The sequence below is a fragment of the Heloderma suspectum genome, chromosome Z (assembly GCF_057233095.1).
Source record: "Heloderma suspectum isolate Gila_16-S chromosome Z, 16-S_ref, whole genome shotgun sequence".
Lineage (NCBI taxonomy): Eukaryota > Metazoa > Chordata > Lepidosauria > Squamata > Helodermatidae > Heloderma > Heloderma suspectum.
In genome coordinates this window covers 5977358-5986699 of record NC_139476.1, presented here as the reverse complement: position 1 = coordinate 5986699, position 9342 = coordinate 5977358, and positions in this window count along the sequence as shown.

Sequence of the window (9342 nt, the reverse complement as noted above, 5' to 3'; positions counted from 1 at the left end):
CTCCTGGTTATTGTGACTTGAGTGCCAGAGTTAATTTTTCACGCGATTTATTCGGGGGGGGGGGGGGCTTTATTTAATCCCTTTATTTAATCTGTTCTTCTTTAAAAGCTGATTGGGCGACACTGTCCCTCTCCACATCCTCCTGTGGCAGTGAGTTCCACAGCCTGGTGACGTGCTTAAAGTCCTGGTTTTTGTTTGCCTTTCGTCTGCTACCTGTTCAATTCCTCCCCCCACCCCTGTGTGTGATGCTTAAGTCTTCCCTCTTCTGAGATCATCAGAATCAAAAGCACATTGCTTTTCCCCACCCTCTTTCCAGTCATTGAAATTTTAAATCCTCCTGCTGTATCCCTTTCCCCCGAAACTGTCTTAAGCCAGAAATCCATGGCTCTTCTGTCAAACTTACCTTTATGATGATCCACTTTGTTTTGCTATCTTTTTGTTGTTGTTACAGTTTTGCTGGATCCTTTCTGAAAGGAAAGTAATTTAGCACAGACATCCCATAAAGGGGAGACGAGACATGCCCAAGATGCAGGGTTGAAGTAGATACACCTGTCCTGTGGGGTGGGGGTGGGGGGGGGACTCTTGTGTTGTGTCTCTGTCCGAATCTGTGCTCTGACTTTACCACCCTCCAAAAAGGACAAGAGGAGGAGCTGCTGAAGTCACTGTTGACCAGACGTACTGGGGCAGTACGAATAATTCTTACACTTTGACGCTCTAAATTTGGCTTTTTAAAAACATTTGGTTAGCAAGAGCGAACTTGCATCTCCCAGTTTTAAATTAAATTCCTCAATTTCACTGCGTGCGCGTCTAGCTCAGACTATGGGCTAGTAATACAAAGTTTAGACCAACCAATGCGGCGCTCCGTAAATGTGTTGACCTACGACTCCCATCACAGCTTTGTTGGGGCAAAGCTGCCCTACAGTTAACCAGAAATAACATAAACCCTCGTAAGCCTAGATCCAAACTGGGTCAGAGTAGAGCCATTGAAATCGATGAGTCTTATGTCTTGAGCTAACCCACAGTTTTTAATTCGGGGAAGGGCGTGCTGTACTGTGCTCTTCTGTCAGAGTGCTGGGGATGTGACCGTTGAGCACACCATATGCTTGTTCCCGTCTCCGCCCCACAAGCCGCTTAACCTACTGTAATGCTTTACCAGTTTTAATTTCGTTTACCAGTTTTAATTTCATTTAAGCCCCCTCCGCTTTCCGGATGAACGGCTTTTGTGCCTGGCTCGCTGGAGTGTGCCGGCGCTCCAACCCAGCGCCTCCACACTTCCAGCAGCCGTGGTCTGTTAAGCAAGAGCTCATTAGCTCCAAATGAATTGTTAATTTGTCATCACCGAGACTGCCCCACAGCTAGAACTGGAGCAGCTAATTGAGTTGCCCGTGCCGCGGAGCTGGACTGTTTAATGTGCTCTGCAAGGTGCCCTCTCTTGAGGGGGGATTAATCAGGCTGAGAGCTGCGACTCAACAGGAGGCTCTGGGGGAGGGGGGGATATGTGTGGGGAGGGATGTTTCTCCAGCAAGTGTCCTGCATCAGACCAAAGGCCTCTCTTGTCCAGCGTTCTGTTCCCACAGTGTCCAACCAGATGCCCCAATGGGAAGCCCACAAGCAGGACATGAACACAACAGCACCCCTCCTGCTCAGATTTCCGCAGTATACTGCCTCTGATACTGGAGATAATGCATCACGGTCCTGACTAGAAGCTGTTGTTGGCCTGTTCTTCCATGAATTGGTCCGTTCTCCTTTTAAAGCTGTGGAAATTGACAGCCGCCACTGCATCTTGTGACAGCATGTTCCGTAGTTTGAACAACGTGCGGTGCGAAGAGGCCTTTCTGCTTGTGGAGCTGTTAGGGTGTTTGTGAGCATTCCGTGTCATTGCAGGAGCTCAGCCAATGGGGTGGGGAGCAAGCTTCCTTTAAAACCGTCAGAGGAGCCGTGCTGGATCAGGCCAAAGGCGACCTCTCAGCGAGCATTCTGTTCCCACAGTGCCCAACTGGATGCCTCTGGGATGCCCATAAGCAAGACTTGAGTGCGAGTTTCTGTTATTTGGATGCAGATGTTTGCTTCTTTTTTAAAAAAAAATTAAACCCAGAGCATGTGCAGAGCTGCTATTAAGTGAGTATTGCAGCCAGGTTGGGTTTTCCTGGAGACAGGGGCTCCTACAGGGTCGTTGTCTCTGATCCTGCACCCTGTGAGTTTCTTTATAACAGGAGTAGAGAACCGTCTTTCAGCTGGAGAGCCAATCTCCATTTTGGAGAAGCTCTCAGGGGCGAGCTTCCAGTGGGCGGGGCCAAAGCAAAAGGGGAGGAACCAAAATACTCAAAAATACCCGCATATTGTCGCTTACTGCTGGTAATCAGGGTATTTTTTTGTATCTTCGGCCCTGCCCGCCAGCAGAATGCGGCCCTCAAGATCAAATTCGGCCCTCAGTCTGAAAGGGGTTCCCCACCCCTGTTCTAAACCTGTGGTCTTCCAGATGGTGATGGATGACAGCTCCCATCATACTTGACTGTTGGCCATACTGGCTCAGGCTGATGGACATTGGAGTCCAACTACATCAGGAGGGACACTGTTCCTCCCCGTCCTGGTAAAAGGCTCAAAGGCTCTAGGTGTCGTGGGTAGCAGTGGAGTTTCCGTCACGGGCAAGCTTCCTTTGAACAGCAGATGTTTAGGGGTGCTGGCAGGGAGAGGATGTTACCCTTCCTGGCCTGCTCTTCTGGGCTTCCCGGTGGCATATGTTTTGCCAGCTTTGGCCTGTGATCCAACAGGCTCCTCCTTACACAGGAAGAAGTCTTTTCAATGGCTTCCTAGAGCTGGTGGCTAAATAGCACAGTCTCTGCGGCAGTCACCGCCCTGGGGCAGCCAAGAGCTCAGACAAGCTCTTGTGGAAAGGTGGATAGAGGGGAAGGACTTGCTTGTGGATTTGCCACTGAAAGGGTTTCTGGGTTAGATGAACCTTTTATATACACGCACACGGGGCTGATGGGAGTTCTAGTCCAAAGGAGGGACACCATGGTGCGGACAGCTGGATTAGCTGTTCTGGGCCTTTTTTTCTTTATTTCAAACCAAGTGAAACATAAAGAAGGTATTGTAACCAGTGCAGGATATTTTCCTCGTTCCTCCTGCTGGGTGTTGGATGCATAGATAAGTTGCAAAGAGAAGGTGCCGAGAGAACATGAACTCTGGGGTCAGTGACAGTGGGATGAAGGGGTATAGGTGCTTTCCTGCACTGGTCACGCTCCGTCTCCTGTACCTCACCTTTTCTTCTGCCTGTCTCCTCCGCTTCCATGACTTCCTTGCCTTCCACCCTCTACACAAGGAGGAGAGGTCTGAATCGTGCCTTTAATATCCACTGGTTTGCTTGTTTTTATAAAACACACTTTCTTTGCAAAAATAAGACAGCTAAGACAAAAATAAGACAACAAAGACAAAAATAAGACACCCGATCAGTGCAAAATATCAGAGGAAAATGTGCCCAACGCCACTAAAAAGAAAAAAGGAAGGAAGAGGAGGAAAACGATGAACAATTAAATCCTTGAGTCACCCTTCTTCAAAACAGATGAATCAGAGGCATTCTACAATAATTTCTTCCGTAGATTTAAGAAGAATCATAAAAGTTTGCTATGCAAATGGGAATAGAAAAAAATTGAATCACCTCATAAGAACAAAAGCAGGTAGTGGTGAGAAGTGATGACTGGGAATGTCTGTCCCAGTTGATTTTCGATAGCATGTCTCTGGAGTAACCCTCCTTTGTTTGCTCTAGTGAATTCAGCTGATATTACCAAAGCATTGCATTTCATGGTTTCCTGTGTTGTCCTGTCCATCTTTATTCTGACCAGATTTGTGGCCACTCCCCGCCCCCCAAAGAAAGCTCAATTGCAACATGACCCATGCTGCAATTATGGGCAGATCAATGCTATTGAGACATTTAAAGAGTTACTGTGCCTTTAGTTAGAAGCTTCCTGCTTTGCAGGTTTTATTATGTCTCGTTCAGCAGGGCTGTGTGATTAGTGATGAATTGCTCCTTAATTGCCCCTTGGTTTGTCAGCTTCTCTTCCCTGGGTTGCGGGCATGGGGGAGGTCTAAAAATTTGGCAGCTCTGTTTATGCATACAAACTAGTTCTAGCAGTTTTTGACTCCATCAGGAGCAGGTCTTTGGTAAAGCAAATGGGTCCCAATTGCCTCATTCAAGACCAAGTCACCCCAAATTTGCAACAAGGAGCAATACATCATTGCGGAGAACATCCATTTCTCCCTGTGAGGATTGCAGCTAAGCTCAGAGGGAACAGGGATGTCTGGAGCGGGGCGGGGTGATGTCAGCATTCCTGCTAAGAAAGAAGTACCAGCGCTGGCCCCTCCAAACCTTGGCTATACTACACCACAGATCTTTAATTACTGTTTTCTTTGCATTATTTCCCCCTCCCCTTTCTGTATAGTGAAATACCACAAGGCTTGTAACCTCCCTGCTCCCCACTCCAACCATGTGCATGATCGCTTGCTTGTCACAGATGTCGTTGAGCTTCCATTTCTTCTCACAAACCTCCATCTCTTCCTCCCCGTGACTTGCTCCAGGAGGGATTGTCTGGCAACAGGTCCAGACAGAGAATTTATGTTGGCTGAGACGCGGCGCGATTGCCAAGGTGACGGCGTGGGTCGTGGCGGAGCTGGCAGGCTGAGATGAAATGATCAAATGAAGATTTAATCAGGATGGATGGTGCAAGAGAGATGCAGGTCCTTCCAGGGTGGTGTAGTCAGGAGGTTTTGTGGAGAGCAGGGCGATGGCTTGTTTGAACAGCGGTGTCCCTGAAACACTCAGCAATTTTCCCCCCAACCTGAAAGCCTCCAGTTATGCTGATAGCATAAAAACAGAGTGGAGTAATTCAGACAGGCGAACTCCAGCAAGTCACTGACATCTTTATGGGTTTGCCTGCTTGGGTGGAGAGCAGATGATGATTCAGAGCCTGAAATGTATTTGGGTAAAGCAGGGGTGGGGAACCTCGGCCCGGGTCCCAATCTGGCCCTCCATGTTTCTCCACAGTGCCACGCCCCCCTTCCCTGGCCTCGCCCGCTTTCCCCCAAATACTGATCCTTTGGTGGTTTCCTGGAGCTTCGTTACTGGCAGTAAGAGTTTGGGGAACAGACCTCTGCCTGTTAGAAATGCTGGAAAGCCGCTACCAGTCTGGGTTCCATGTCCAGCCTGCTGGCTGATCTTCAACAGGCCAGAGCGGGCCATGAAATTGTCAGTGAGGTGGCAGGGAAGTTGGCTAGTGCTGGAAAGAACAGGACCTCCAGTGCCGTCTGAGTCACTTTGGTGCTGCCTCACAGTGTAGGCAGATGGGTCAGGGTGACTTTGCCCATATGGCACTTCCCCCCCTGGGCTGGAGGCCCAAAGGAATGGCCATGGCCGCTGATGATGGGCTATGTGGCCACGCCCCCTGGCCACTTAGGGTCATGTAGTGGCATAATTCTCTCTCTCTCTGTTCCCTTCTTTGCCCTCATTAAAACACAACCTTTGGTAAAAGGGATCACGGCCCCCACCCCCACCCTTGTGATCTTCACACCAGCAGCAACAACCCAAAAGGATAATTTCTGCTCAGGACAAGGACATCTATTATTTATTTATTGTTGTTACTATTTGTTACTCTTTATTGTTGTTGTTGTTATTATTATCTATTATCTACTACTCCCAGTGTGACCGCCCTTGAGAAGCTGGGAGGTTGTGTGAGCATCAATTTCTGTGACTTGTGCACATTTATATTTGGCCCCTGTTTCTAGAAATGGAAGTTTGGTTTGGTTTTGTTCAGGATATTTCTTCTTTTATTGATTGATTTACAGCATTTTTAGCCCACTTTTCTGCTCAAAAAGGCTCCCCAGGGTGGCTTACCAAAAGGAATAATGGGAATGTCCCCATCCTCAGGGTTATGACCTAAACGGCATGACACAAAAGGAAAAGGGATTGGGAGGGAGGAGGAAAAAGGCAACATTCAGGCACCTTAGTTTCAAAGTTCTCATAGGTGGTTTTTCTTGCAGGGAAGGGTGAATAAAAGCTCCTTGCAGTTGCGTTTTCTCTGGCCAATGTATGGGGCCAGGTTGGTCTCTCCCTTGCCGTGATCTTCTTCCTAGAAGGCAGTAACCCTTGGTTCTCTTAAAAAAAAAAAAAAAGCCCAGGGATGTGCTTGCAAAAAAAGAGAAAAATGTAGTACATTACAAGGTTAAACCTGGACACAGATGTGGAAGACAGAATTATTCCCCCACAAGTGGGTTAGGCCAAAGCCTGAAGGAGTGATACTGCTGAACCAGGAAAGATTTGATGGGTCACCCAAAGGCTGGCCAGAGGGCCCTGAACATGCCCGCTTCTCTAAAATGTTGAGGACTGCAAGCTTGAATCATTTTAATTGGGAGACGGCCATCCCCAAGTTGGGATACTTCTCCCTGGAGAACCCCTGATGAAAGCTTACGAGCCACACCTTTTTTCTGCTTTTCTCTGGTCTTGCGGAAAGACAGAGGGGTTGAATTTCACCACCACCCTTGTCCACGTTCTGTATTGATCCTGATAATGCTGATAGTTTTCTGTTGCTGTATTTTAGTCCAAATGGAAGTTCCTTTCTCTGTTCCCGTACATTTAATTTGATTTGCGTCTGGATTTTGCAGAGGCTTTAAGCCAGAGTCCCTTCTCTTTGATTACTCACAAATGTTTGATTGCTCACAAATAAGAACATCTTTACCAGCAGGCGCAAAATCTGTTCTTTTTGCAGACAGGCTGTTGGTCTGTTGCTGAAGGGGAGGGCGAGGGGTGGGGTTAATTGCTACAGTGTTGTTCTTTTTATTGTTGTGTTCTTTATTTGTTTTTATGCTGTGTTTGAATTATGGTTTTGTTCTTAATCTCTATTCAATTGGCCGCTTTTGGGGGGTAGAAAGGCAGGATATAGATTAAAGCAAAAATGGAGAACCTCATTCCTAGGGACAAAATCTGGCATTCCACAGGTCCCCAGAGGCCCACACCCTCTTCCCTTAGCCATTCCTCCTTTCTCTCAACCGCCAATGGTTTTTTGGTTTCCTGTTTCTTGTCCAGTTTCCCCCCACCCCCATTATGAAAGGTTGAAATGCCTCTCCTAATGCTACTACCAGTAAGAACTTTAAGCTAAACTATGCTGGTATTGTTTTGTCTTTTTTGGCCACACCCCTTTTGCCTTTGGCCCCACCCACCACTGGAATGCAGCCCCGAAGCTTCTCCAAAATGGAATTCGGCCCCCGGGCTTAAAGATATTCTACAACCCTGTCCTGGTAGGGTGGCGGGCTCTCCCTCGCTGGATGTCTTCAAGCTATCTCTGCCCTAACTTTTGATTTCTGTTTCTGGGTTTCCGGATGACATCTGCTCATAACTCTCCCGTTGGATATGGCTTGAACTGTGCAGAGTAGCGTTGAATGATCGCTTCCCATGATCACGGCACTACACTTCTGTGTATGTGACCTACAATCACGTTTGCATTTTTAGCAGCTGCGTCACGCTTCTGGCTCATGTTCAGCTGATGGATTGCCTAAGAATGTAAGACGAGCCATGCTGGATCAGACCCAAGGCCTATCTCATCCAGCATCCTGTTTCTTATGGGAAGCCAACAAGAAGGACATGAGTATGTCTGCACCTTCTCACTCCTATGCCCCAATATACTGCCTCTGTTGCTGGGGATAGTCTATCTAGCCACCCTGACTAGAAGCCGCCAATCGCGTGACCCCCCCCGTGAATTTGTCCAGCCCCCTTTTAAAGCCATCTGAGTTGGCACCCATGGCTACATCTTGTGGCACTGAGTTTCACCGTTTAACTAGGCATGGTGCAACTCATCTGCCCTTATCTGTCCCTTGGCTTCAGCGGGTGGACGTTAACTGCCCTTCTGCAATGTCCGACTTTGCAGCTGCTCCTGCTTTCATTGTGAAGCACAACCACCAGCCCATCTCGCCTAGACAACCTCCTCCACACTCGATCTGATGGCTTGATCTGACGGCATCCCCAGTGGCTTTGCACAGTCCATCCTGAGACATACAGCTGATTGGCTGGCCTCTCTGGCCCTGGGAGGCAGTTGCCATGGAAACCCCATCCTGCAGCATCCCTTGGGCTCCTGGGTGGGTGACAAGGGCGTGTGTGTAATGCAAAGATCCTTTGACTAGACACGCAGACACTCCGGAGCTTAATTTGTAAGTGTAAGACAGACAGATGCACGCCCAACTGCAAGGGCCTTCTCAGGGGTGGGGTGGAGATTTAAATTTTTTAAAAGAGTGCACCTAGTATATTTCAGGTGCTTTTAGAAATATGAAGAGATGATTCTGAGAACATAGGAAGCGGCCTCACGCTGAGCGAGGCCTTCAGTACATCTAGCTCAGGGTGGGCTGTCGGCAGCTCTCCAGGTTTTCAGAGAGGAGACATTCCCAGTCCTACCTGGAAATGCCAGGGATTGAACTTGGGACCTTTTGCATGCCAGGCGTGTTCTCCACCATGGAGATGTGGCCCTTCTCTTAAAAATAAAGTAAGATCCTAGTCCTCATGGTTCTGGATAAAGGGTTGATTTAGGTAGGAATATTGGAAGCTGCTGGGTAGGCAACCCAGTGCCCTCCAGATGTTTTGGACTACAACTCCCAGCATTCTGGGCCACTGGGCAGTTTGGGTGGGTCTGATGGGAGTTGTAGTCCAAAAAATCTGGAGGGCATCAGGTTGGAGAAGATGCTGTATTGCAGTGGCAAAAGGACTGAGCTACAAACCCTAAGTCTCTAAAGGCACAATCCTATGCATGTTTAGACAGGAAAAAGTCCTTCAACTTCCAGCTATGCTGGCTGGGGAATGCTGGGTGTTGTAGGACTTTTCTTCTGTCTAGAAGATATGCATAGGATTGCAACCTAATTTTGCTTTCACTCATAAACTCACAATGTGGCCTTAAGCAAGACACCTCCTTTTCCTGTCTCTCTTCCTGCCCCCATTTTTTGGTCAGCCTCAGTTGCTCTGTCTGCAAAAGGGACCCACTGTGGTGTACTGGTCATCACTCTAGATGAGAACTTGGCAGGCTAAGGCTTGAATCCCCACCTGGCCCTGAACCTCATTGAGTGACTACAGGTTGCTACTACCTTTCTGTCTAACCTACCTTGCAGGGCTGTTGTGAGGAAAAGGAGGGCCGTGGCTCAGAGGAAGCGTGGCGGAACCCTGCCAATCAGTGTGGACCTGGGGGTGAGTGACTTGCAGCCTGCCATATCTTCTGGCCTACAATTCCAATCAGCCCTAGTCACCTCAGCCATTGATGAAGGGGTTGTGGGAGTTGTAGGCCAAAACATCTGGAAAGGGGAAGGCTGGGCTGT